The sequence below is a fragment of the Megalobrama amblycephala genome, linkage group LG22, assembly GCF_018812025.1.
Source record: "Megalobrama amblycephala isolate DHTTF-2021 linkage group LG22, ASM1881202v1, whole genome shotgun sequence".
Classification (NCBI taxonomy): domain Eukaryota; kingdom Metazoa; phylum Chordata; class Actinopteri; order Cypriniformes; family Xenocyprididae; genus Megalobrama; species Megalobrama amblycephala.
This window is the reverse complement of record NC_063065.1, coordinates 2,706,037-2,718,184: the sequence shown is the minus strand read 5'-3', so window position 1 is coordinate 2,718,184 and position 12,148 is coordinate 2,706,037. Positions and strand designations below refer to the sequence as shown.

Sequence of the window (12,148 nt, the reverse complement as noted above, 5' to 3'; positions counted from 1 at the left end):
TTTGAAACTCAATGTATGTCTTTTCCATGTACTGAACTCTTGTTATTTAACTATGCCGAGGTAAATTCAAATTCTGATTCTAGGGCACCTTTAACGCAAAAAAAATAAGTATTTTTGGGCTTACAAACAGTAACAGTAAGGCATAGTCGCCATTTTAAACATTGAGATGCACTTAAAGGCCCGCTGAAGTGTCTTGGAACGCGCAGCATTATTCAATGTGTTGATGTAATTTCAACTGAAACAGGAAGACAGGGCGATATATCGAACAGCCCCGCCCCTTTTTTTTAAAAATAGCCAATAATGTTTTGCTTATATCACAGCTCGGCCAGAACCGTTAAACTCAATAAAACCTCTGTTTCCTTTTAATATCTAACCGTTTATCCTCCTAATCTCCTCTTTATCACTTTAAAATACAGCATTCTGTGCAGAATTTAAATGGGTCCGATACCTTTCGTGGTCTGAGCCGACTCGCGGATATGATCCACTCTATGTAATACTAACGCAAAAACGGACTTCATTCGCGTCTATAGAAAGCATATTTGCACTGTCTGAATCGTTCCCTATTCTCTATATAGTGCACTATGTGCCATTCACCATGTAGAAACTAGTAAATGTGTGAACAAATGGCCGATTTCAGCCGCAGCTTCAGTGTCTGTTGATGGCAGGGTTGCCAGGTTTTCTCAACAAAACCCACCCAATTGCTACTCAAAACTAGCACAAAACTAGCCCAATGGCGTTTCGGGGGGTCCCCCATAAAAATCAAGTTCCAGGGTTGTAACCACGTTTTTGGTGGGGTTCACCTGGTAAAATTTGCTATTCAGGGGCTAAAAATCATGTTATTCGGAATTGTTTCAACCTGCGGACATGAAAAATAACCCGCGGCAACAGTGTAAAAGCATAGACTGTAAAAAAATATGGACGTAGCGTCCGTGACGTCACCCATAGAGTTCTGAACAGCAGTTTTGACGCCTAAATGAGGCCGCGGCCATCTTAGCTGCGCGTCACAGCACGTCACTCCCGGATAACTGAAAATGGGCAAAGAGGCGGGGAGGTGGTTTGAGCTGATATGACTGGTTGCTGAAACCACGCCTGCCTAGCTCGACGTGACCATGTTAGCAGCAAAGGAGCTATCTATCTATCTATCTATCTAAGATACGATCTAAAATATTAATGAAGATAAGTTTTATCATCAGAACGTTCTAAAGGTTTACTGTCAATCTACGGTGTTTTTTAAGATATAAATCCTCCAACACCATAGTGTTGGGTGTGCAAATAACAACATGGAAAATCAAATGGGACTTCATACCTTTATAATGAAATAGAGATCGCGAGATGAATCCAATCTGTGGCACTTGGGTAAAATATGAGTGTCCATTGCAAAACAAAAAAACATGTCACATTTCTTCTGAATGATCTGCTCTCTGTCATCGTTCTTCAAGAAAGGATGCAATCTGAGCAGCCTTTATGTTGTAAAACTGTATACGATCGTATCTAACAAACAAATGAGCCTGTGTCCAAAGTATATTTTTTTCAAAATAGTGCAGCAGTTTTAGTTATAATATCCAAGCAGTGCTGTCGGATTTTGATATCCTCCCGCCATTGTCATTGCAGTAAATCTCACAACCAAAACTTTCAGCCAATGCCACGATCCAACAACGTGTGTTCTGTGTCTCTTCCCCATGCATGCACATCTACACAGACACACATCAGTCTCGAATATTATGCAGCAAGCCATATTTTATAATTGTATAAAATAATCGAGCACAAATACGGCTGAGATGCCAAATTCAGCGGCAGCTGAGGTAACATGACGGCTCACAGACAGCAGCGCAATATACCTGTCACTCAAGTGACCACGCCCTTAATTATGCAGAACTTTAAGGCTTAATATAATTTAAACGGATAAGTTATAAAAAAATTCACCCCCCTCAGAGTTGTCATGAAGGGCAAAAATAGCAGTATAGACCAAAACCACAATTTGAACCAACTTGTAAACATGTTTTTTTCTGCTATAAACTTGGCCAATTTAACATGGGACTCTATGAGATTCTGCTCTCTTTTGGAGCCTGTCCCTAGCGGCCAGTCGATGAATCGCAGTTTAAGTTACTTCCGTATTGGCTTCACGAGAGAAAGGGGGAGGTTGCTGCTTGTGTAAAAGTTACGGAGCCCTGCACATGACATGCAAGAAAAAAATTTAATTGTGCGCACAATTTACTAATTCGTTCCCTCGATTTACTAAATCATGTGCATGATTTATAAATCAAGGGAACAAAATAGTAAATCGTGCACACGTTTTATTAAATCGGGGGAACGAATTAATAAATCGTGCGCACGATTTAGCCTACTATTTTTTTTTTTCCTGCATATCCTGCATTTTCTGCATGTCCAGGGCTCCGTAAAAAGTAGCCCAATTCCGCGGGAAAACCTCAGACTTGGCAACACTGGTTGATAGTGTAGGAGGGGACTTCAGATTCTAGAGAGCATTTGATTGGACAGAAGTGGAAGTGAGAGACTGTAAGTTTTGAATGCTTATATCTCCTAAATGCGAATTTTGTCATTGTTTTGGAACACACCTGCTTATTCATAACAATAAGGCTAACATATTCATTCTAAAAGCTAAAAAACGTACATTTTAATTTCACTTTAACAAATATTGGCTGTTGTTTTGCGAATGCTTCAGTAAATGCTTTTTTTGGCCTATAGGGAGGAAATTTTCTTTTACTTCAAAAGACAAAAGAATTTGCCACAAAAATTTGTCAGTCACATCAAATAAACTAATTAAATCTCTCACTGCTGGAATAGTTCCGGAATGACAACTTTACTTAACAATTTACGTATAATGTTTAAAGTGGTGTGGAAACGCAAGATGGCCGTTGCTGCGTTGAAGGGGCGGGGCCGGTTGTGATTGGCGGAATTATATTAGCAATCTCCTCCCGGACTTTTGCGGAACTCAGTTCATGTAAATGTCGGTTTGCAATGTGACCGCTTCAGGTAAAGGTGATGCAAAGCAGATGAAGACATTTGTTTGGCCATCATCCTCTCATCGCCAATGACACCAGCAGCTGTCTCAGTTTGACGCGAGTTCACCGAAGGTCTCTAACAGCAGACGCGGAACAGATCTCACCTTTAGCTCTGAGCGAGACGCCAGCCCACTGCGCTCAGACTGGCAGGTGGGCTGCATGTGGGTCATGTAAAGTGCCAGCTGATGGTTTATCTGCTCTGGCAGCCTCCAAACTGTAAATGACAAACGGAAGCGGTGCTGTGATCTAATGTCAAGTACTGTAGCTGTAATTTAGATTTGCTTGATATATTGATTGTGTGAAATGTGCTCTCAGATTGTTCCAGGCAATTTGTTCCAGTCAATTAAAGGGACAGATTGCATATTCTCAGGACATTCTTACTATTTTTGTCTTGTTTTCCAGTAAAGTATTTAAACATTCGTGAATCGAGATGAATTTAATTGAGAAGCAAAATGACTTAAGGTATTAAGTAGTTTTCTGGAAAATGTAGGCCTGTCAATAACTTAATGTTTATTGATTTATATATTTTTGTAGATATTTGTAATGGTAAACAAGTACAAATCTTTTTTCTTTATTTTTTTTTGGGGTGGTGGTGGTGGTGAAACCATGTACAAATAAATATAACCAATGGGCAACGGCCTCAGTAAACTTCTGAGGGACTTATTTAAAATGAAAAATATTACAATGATTCAAAAATTGAAATTCTAAAGCTGCAAAAAATCAAGATGTAAACTGATATATTTCTTACTCTAGAGAATAATTTTGAACTTTACATGCACCACTGCAACATTAAACCTCGGAAAACTAAACTGAGACATTTTTAATTTGCCTTTTCATTGACAGCAGATCCAAAAAGCAGTTGTTTTTACTTATGTTTAAAGGGTTAGTTCACCCAAAAATGAAAATTCTGTCATTAATTACTCACCCACATGTTGTTCCACACCTGTAAGACCTTCGTTAATCTTCAGAACACAAATTAAGATTTTTTTTTTTTTCAAAACACTGCTTCATGAAGTTTCGGAGCTTTACGAATCTTTTGTTTCAAATCAGTGGTTCGGAGCGTGAAAGTCACGTGTTTTCAGTAAATGAGGCTTTGTTACGTCATAAGTGTTTTGAAATTTCAATGGTTCACCACTGGGGGGCGTAACTTTGGCAGTTTGATACACACTCCAAACCACTGATTCGAAACAAAAGATTCGTAAAGCTTCGAAATCGCCCATCACTAGATATTGTTGAATAAAGTCGTCATTTTGTTTTTTTTGCCGCACAAAAAATATTCTCATCACTTCATAACATTAAGGTTGAACCACTGTAGTCACATGAACTGTTTTAAATATGTCTTTTAGTAGCTTTCTGGGCATTTGAAAGTGTTAATTATCTTGCTGTCTATGGAGGCCTCACTGAGCCATCGGATTTTATCAAAAATATCTTAATTTGTGTTCTGAAGATGAACGAAGGTCTTACGGGTGTAGAACGACATGAGGTGAGTAATAAATGACATTATTTTCATTTTCGGGTGAACTAACCCTTTAAGTTATAGGCTAATTGAGTATATTTTTTATTAAGACTTATGTCAGCAAAATAAAAATTCTGCATCTGGAGAATTTCAGATGTTCAGCAGAAATACAAGAGGATATACAATATCAGAGCGCTTACAAAGTTTAAAGGGATAGTTAACCCCAAAAATCACTATCATCAGTAAATCTCATCATTTACTCACCTTTATGTTGTTCCAAACATGTATGCATTTTATTCTTCTGCAGAACATAGAGATATTTTCAAAAAAACATTAGGAATCAAACAACATTGTAAGCCATTAACTTTTATTGTATGGAACTTTGTGTTTCACACAGGATTGGAACAACATGAGGGTGACTAAATGATGGCAGAAATGGGAGAACAATGAATGTAGAACATGATTGGATCATGTTTGTTCATTTTCTTAATGAAAATGATTACAACTATTGCTGAGAATTCATGGAAAACATGCTTATCCACTCATTTCAAGCCTTGATGTGCACTTTTATCCCATACTTTAAGAAGTCAAATTCAGTATATCAAATAAGTGCCGGCATACACCCCGTAATCCACGCTTGCTGACAAACACACACAAAGCAGCTGTCACTTCTCATTTGGTGGGTGTTTTCCAGCTGAGTTGGTGTGATAGGGCTGGGTGACTCGACCAGCGACAGTGTGTTATGATGTGGACGTGCCCGTAGGCGAGAGAGAGAGTTCTAGGGAAAATATCTACAGGACACACACACACACAGTTACTCCCAGTAAATGCACTCAAATGCTTCACTTTTGCCGGCCATCCCATACAAATCACTCATTCAAAATACTGTAAGGGCAGATCTCATGAAAACCGCCAAGAATTTTTGGGTTGACATCACTGGGTCACCTCAAAGTCAAAGTAAAAGGATTTTGAAAGTTTTCTTGGCCTTTTTAGTTCCATTTAGGTTTAAGAGAGCCGGTTCCTGCTATTGCTCATGTGTTAGGGGTGGTCACTAAATACTTGCCACTTTAGCCTATTGTTCTCTAATAAAGTCTCTAATTTATTGAGAATCACATCTCTATAGGGAATTACAAAAAAGTAAAACTTCCGGATGCATTGAGAATTTTGGTGGGAAATATGCTTAATTGGGATAAAAATAATGACATCACTATGGCTTAATATCTTTTATGCCAAAAATGTAATTTCTTATTTTGTTTCTTGTGAATTTTTGGGGTTAATATTTCACTCATGAGTAACATTTCCCAAAGTGACAGTCTTCAAAAAGTTTACTTTTCAGTCTAGTTACTTTACATCTTGATATACAGACACTTGATTCTGTTTGTTTCAGATGGACACAGACTAAAGCACTCTGACAGGACACACACACACACACACACACACAATCTTCATCCATTCCATAAAGACAGATGCACAATCTTAAAACCTTGACCATCTCTNTTGAAGTAACAAGTGTGCTGAGTATTTAAAGCATCAGGAAGAAATGTGCTGCCACCTGCTGATTATCTTTGGTAAAGCAAGCAAGACAAATCTAAGCATCTTTCAAAGCATTTCTGTATGAAATTCTGTGCTTGTTTGACATGACAGTTCAGTCCGACTGATGATTTTACACTGATCATGCTAACGAAGCAACAGTGTGGAGTGAGACCACAAAATGCACTAGAGAAACCTTTTCCTGGCATCATGACATCTACAAACCCAACTTTCCACTTGCTGACAAGTTTTTACACAAAGATTCTTTAGGCCTGCAGTAATATTTCCATGCTACATTTATAGAGTAAACAAGCAGACTCATTTGTCCCAGTTTAGACCCTGAAGGAGAACTAAACCATTTTAGTTATGCATCATCTTGTGGTTGACCAATATGGGGCTTTTTACAAATGTTGGTTATATATGAATAATAAAACCGGAAGAATAGGTGACAATGTTATTATTATTAACTAAAACTTCAACCATAAATTTTTTTTTTCATACTTGAATATACAAATGAGCTCCGCCTCCAGTCAATCACACAAGTTCTGACTACCTGATTCACTCGCTCGACTGTAGGAAACACGACATAAGTGGAAATATTTATTTAATTCAGCCATATATGTTTAAAACAGAAACTGATTCAGAAGAAGAGGAATACAGGCTTGTCTACAAGCCGATGACTCAGAATGATAAAATATTTTAGGTAGTGTTGGACTCATAATAGTAAAATGATTAGCCTTTGGCTTGACAGTTTTATCAAACAGCTAATAATGTGTTGCTAATATTACACAAACCATGTTTCCGACATCTCAGAGTCAGACAGCTGACGGCTTGACGGGATTGATTACTTGTTTGTGACGGTAGGACATTTTTGAGACTATCTTTGGTACACTGCCATTTTAAGGAGAAAATACTCAGGAATAGTGTTGATTGATGAATCTTAAATAATGCCACTTTTCACAAGATTTAAGTCTCTGGTGTCTCCAGAATGTGTCTGTGAAGTTTCAGCTCAAAATACCCCACAGATCATTATTATAGCTTGTCAAATTTACCCCTATTTGGGTGTGAGCAAAAACACGCCGTTTTTGTGTGTGTCCCTTTAAATGCAAATGAGCTGTTGCTCCCCGCCCCCTTTCCAGAAGAGGGTGGAGCTTTAACAGCTCAACAACAACAAAGCTGGAGAATCTCACGCAGCCAAAATGACGGATTGTCAGTAACGGTGTTCAGCCTTACATTGTTCAAACCGGAGTCGACACTGATGGAGAGACTCAGGAAGAAGTTACAACTTTTAGACGTTTCTGAATGGTTAGTGGATAAATTTATGTAGTTGCTGTGGAGTTGATTCAACTCATCCACTAGCATGTGCCATCATGTTAATCTTTTTTCGTTGAATTGACCCTCGTTTGTGAAGCAGTCTGGCATAAAATGACGGCATGACAACAACACTCTACTACAACAACTCTTCCTCTTCTCTAAAGCAGCCCTACATGGCCCTGCCCCCTTTGTTGTGTGTTCTCGGGGGCGGGGATTATGTAAATTATGGGGTTAGTGATGTCACTAACCCAGGAAGAAGCTTGTTGTAGTCCCTACCAGCCGTTTGTTGTAGTCCTTAAACAAAGAATTCTGTAAAAGAACTTTGAACTTTGAGCGTCATAACTTTGCAGATGTTGTTTATGCTCAAACAGCAACATTACACACTAACTAAAGCTAAAAAAGTGAAATCATAATCAAGGAGCCCTTTAAAGCATATTAAAATCACCACATAGACATATAAATGACATTAAAAACTTGATTTTCACCACAGATGGTCTTTAAACTGTTCTATATCTCACAGTTTAATCTGATCCAGACTAACTGTAACTAACAGCGCAAGTTCACACACACAGATTGCATGTCTGTTACAGCAGAATTTCACCCCCATCCAGTGCATGTCACTGTTTCTAAAACGGACTTGACTGTACGAGAGTGGAAACGTTACAGGGAACCTAAAAACAGATACCAGAGTGATTGCAAAATGTCACGCCGTAGCGCCGAGACACGCGAGGAATCTGCACTAATCCATTTGGCACATATAAAATAATTACTGTAAATGACTTTCAACACGTTACAGTAAACAGCTGGAGATGAACGGAGGTTCTTTGGTTCTAAAACGAAGCAGCTGTAAGCAGGTGATGACAGATGCTCAGGCGTTCTGGCAGAGACGCCCATCTCAAATGTCAGAGCAGATGCCCTGTTCTCCTTCAGCTGTCCGTCACACACGACAATATCAGGTGACACCTTTTTTTTGCTCCTCTGCAGCACAAGACAAATATCCAGAGAATTCTAGATTAACTAATAGCGTCGTTTGATCCTGGTGACCGTGAGAAGGTCCTGAAATGGGAGCTCGAGCCAAACACAAGGCCAACAAAACCCCCCATGGTGCCAGCAACTCAGTTTATCTAAACGATTGTGAGGGTTTATCACCTTAGATTTTATAAGACCGAAATGACAGCAGGCCACCAGACACCAGAAATCTGTTCCTGGTATGAACGTCCCAGACAGTCCTGTATTTGAGAAAAGGACACATTTAAAGAAAAAGTTCTGCCAAACATGTACATTCTGTCATTATTATTCACCCTAATGTAATTTCAAACCTGTATATCTTTATTATTTTTTTTCTAGAACATTAAAGAGTTTTTCTATTCAATTACAGACAGTATTAATCTCCAAAACTGCAAAAAATAAAATAAAATAAAATAAAATAAAATAAAATAAAATAGATTCCCATCAGAAAAAAATGTGTTCCAAGAATGTTACAATGTTACATTTCCCACATATGAAAACATTATTTCAGAATGTTCTCTGAACTTTCAAAACATCCAGCTGTTAAATCTTTCTTGGTTAAGCAGAAAATATTAAGATAAAGTTCTATTTTATCATTTTGCAAACATTATGGGAACGTTACTTTTGAATGTTCTCTGAAACATGTAACGTTTAAAAAATGTTATACAAACATCCATCTAAAACATTTCAGAAAAAAAGTTCCACAAACAATGTGTAAATGAAGTTTTAATGCTAATGTTGATTTATTAAATCTTCAAATTAATTTTTTATTAACGTTACTGGAACGTTTGCTCATAACTTCAACAGAACCTTACTAGAACGTTAGCCAAAGTTCTGGGAACATTCCCTTTTGTCTGGGTTAAATGTAGTCCATATACACTTTATGCATTATATTTCAAGTGTCCTTAAAGGGTTAGTTCACCCAAAAATTAAAGACATTTTGAAGAACTTGAGTAACCAAACAGTTGATGGACCCCACTAACTTCCATAGTATGGAAAAAATTACTTTGGATGTCAATGTGGACCATCAACTGTTTGGTTACCGACATTGTTCAAAATATCTTATTTTGTGTTCTTGAGAATAAAGACACTCATATAGGTTTGGAAGAACTTGAGTGTGAGTAAATGTGTTTTGGGTGAACTATCCCTTTAAGTCATATGATAGTTTTGTGTGATGAGATAAATATTCAAACCTCATTATTATATGCGCATATTTAAACTTGGTGCATCGTGATTGGATTATGCATTCTACATTCTACCTAACATCACTTTTTGGGTCCTAATGAAATTAAGTCATACAGGTTTGGAAAGACATTTGGATGATTATATGACAACTCTTTGAGTGAATTATTCCTTTAAATGTTGACCTGCCCTCGGTTCCTCATGCATGTCTCCCAAACACAAACACAGATATAACACCAAACTGATTCTGACTGCCAAAGTTTATTTAGCATTAAGAGACCACCTGTTACTTTCAACGCCTGAGCAATGTTTGAGAGACGGAGAGCGATGACATGAAAAACAAGAGTTGTCAGCCAAGAGCACACTGTTCTTTAGCACGGGGCTGATGGGAATGGAAACTCCACACAGAGGATAACAGACAGGAAGAGGAACCCTGTTTGAGTCAGGGTAATCTCACTCATAATCAACACAGATCGGGTGAGATGAGTCATGCAGCGATTGGCATTAATGCATCACTGTGTCTGAAATAGCATACTGTTCTGAAACTCACTTTGTGACCATTAAAAAGAAGTAAAGTATGAATGGAATTCAGACATGCTATCTGCCATGTTGTCATGTGACCATCGGTGTCAGTTGCCATTCACAAATCCTCTGCCATGGCATAATAGGATAATAAAGTGTCCAACGTACGCACACTTCAGAATCTTGACACAAGTAGTTGATCATCCAGGTACTTTTCTCCTACTGTTTTATGAATACTATGAATTCGGAACATACTACTTGTGTCACATACTGATTTTTCGCCTCCTATATATATATATATATATATAGTATGCATATTATATATGACATTCGGACGCACATGTTACATGACCTCCAAATCCCCCTACCCTCAGCTGAGGACAGAATCCATGGAAAAAATGTGTAAATAGTACACTGTAATGAATTGCTGTAAAAATTACAGCAATATTTTACAGCCGATGGCTGTATTTTAATAATACAGCATATTGCTGTAAATTGCAATGAATTCCGGGGGCGTGGCTGTTTGAATCAAATTTACAGAATATTGCTGTAAATTTCAAATATACAAAGGCATTGTGGGATCTCCAACGGTCAAGATTCGAGTAGCAGCAAGAGGAGTGATTTACAACTGTGGTAACTGACTTATTATTTCATCTCCCCTCAGTCTTTGGTAAATATGTATGTATCTACATTCGCGATTCATATTGGTAATCCCGGATTGACGCATCCTCCGTCCGCGGGGCGCGAAGCAGACTTGCGCGGGTTTTCCTCAGCGCGGTTGCGGTAGGATCTCACACATTCCCCGGCGCTTTAGCATAGCGGCTGTGGGCCGAAAATTAATAATTAGAAACAGTTGGAATTCACGAGAACTTCGTGTTCATCAGCACACTTCGTGATTATTATATAGCGTAAATCACATTTGTACAGGCAGACAGTCATCTGTTAACACGGGCCGAAACGAAAAAGCCTCGCGACGCGATCAGGCCGCTCACGGAGGATGTGTCACGCAAAATGGTGCTGCTTCATGCTGTTAACGTAACCAATGTGATGTATTTGTGGACATTTGCTAACTTAAGGTAATGCAAACACTTTAACATCTCTGTTTGATATAAGTTTGCCTTGTATAGTTAATTTATTACCATTACCAAAACCAAATCTTTTTTAACTTGAAATGAAATGTGCTATTTACAGATATGAACAAACTGATCATCCTGTACTTGCCTTTTAGATATACATTTTATATCTATTGAGGCCTTTAACACAACTACAACTAAATAAGTTAGTTGTTTCTCAACTAGATTAGACATTTATTTTTTAGGGTGAATGTTTTAGATGTCTCTCTATTTGACACTGGCAAACAAATTAGTTAAATAAGGTGTTTTGATTAGTGGGATATCTAAAACTTTCTGGGAGGTAAGTATTCAGGACTGGAGTTGTAGGCTAATACTGTTCTACCACATGGTATAATTTCAAAAACATGATTACATGCCTCAAAAGCTAAAAACAATCTGAATTCCTGACCCTTTAGGCACTTTGTTCCTCTCTCCAGATAAATACCTACAAAGACGAAAGGAAAAGTGCCATCTAGAACAACAGGCCAGACAGTTCAGAAGAAATGGGTTGCGTTCAACCTACATGTTGCCACTCTTCTGTGCAAAGTGATGGATTTTCAGTGGAATTTCTGAAATGTAAATACACACACACCAAGATCTATTTTTCCTTTTATTATATACTTTTATTATTCTATATCTGTATCTGACTGTATCTATCATCCCTCTATCAGTCACTGACTGTATCTGTCATCCCTCTATCAGTCTCTTAAAGTATTATGTTTTGTAATATATCTAATGTATTGTCCTCTTTGTTCCTTTCAATATTTCTAGCCTCTCTTTGAATCCTGGGATGGAACATCATCTGGAGCAGAATTCTTCTTTTTGATCGCAAGTTTGTTGGACTTGTTGTTCGGCCATGTTGGTCTGTTCATGAAGTGATGAAAGTGATCTGGGTTTTAAGAAATGTTTTTATATGACCCTGTTGGTCAAGTTATAGTTATAATTGTATTTCTTTGTGTGAAGGGCCATGATGGCCAATAAGTAATTTAAAAACATTTTCATGA

The 12,148-nt window shown here is 37.9% G+C and overlaps 1 long non-coding RNA gene across 1 annotated transcript; it reads left to right on the top strand.

Moving 5' to 3' along the window:
- Positions 1–6,736: 6,736 nt before the first annotated feature.
- On the top strand, positions 6,737–12,148 carry LOC125257893. Its single transcript, XR_007182468.1, has 3 exons — positions 6,737–6,866; positions 11,582–11,720; positions 11,916–12,148. It is a non-coding gene; the product is annotated as an uncharacterized LOC125257893 (long non-coding RNA).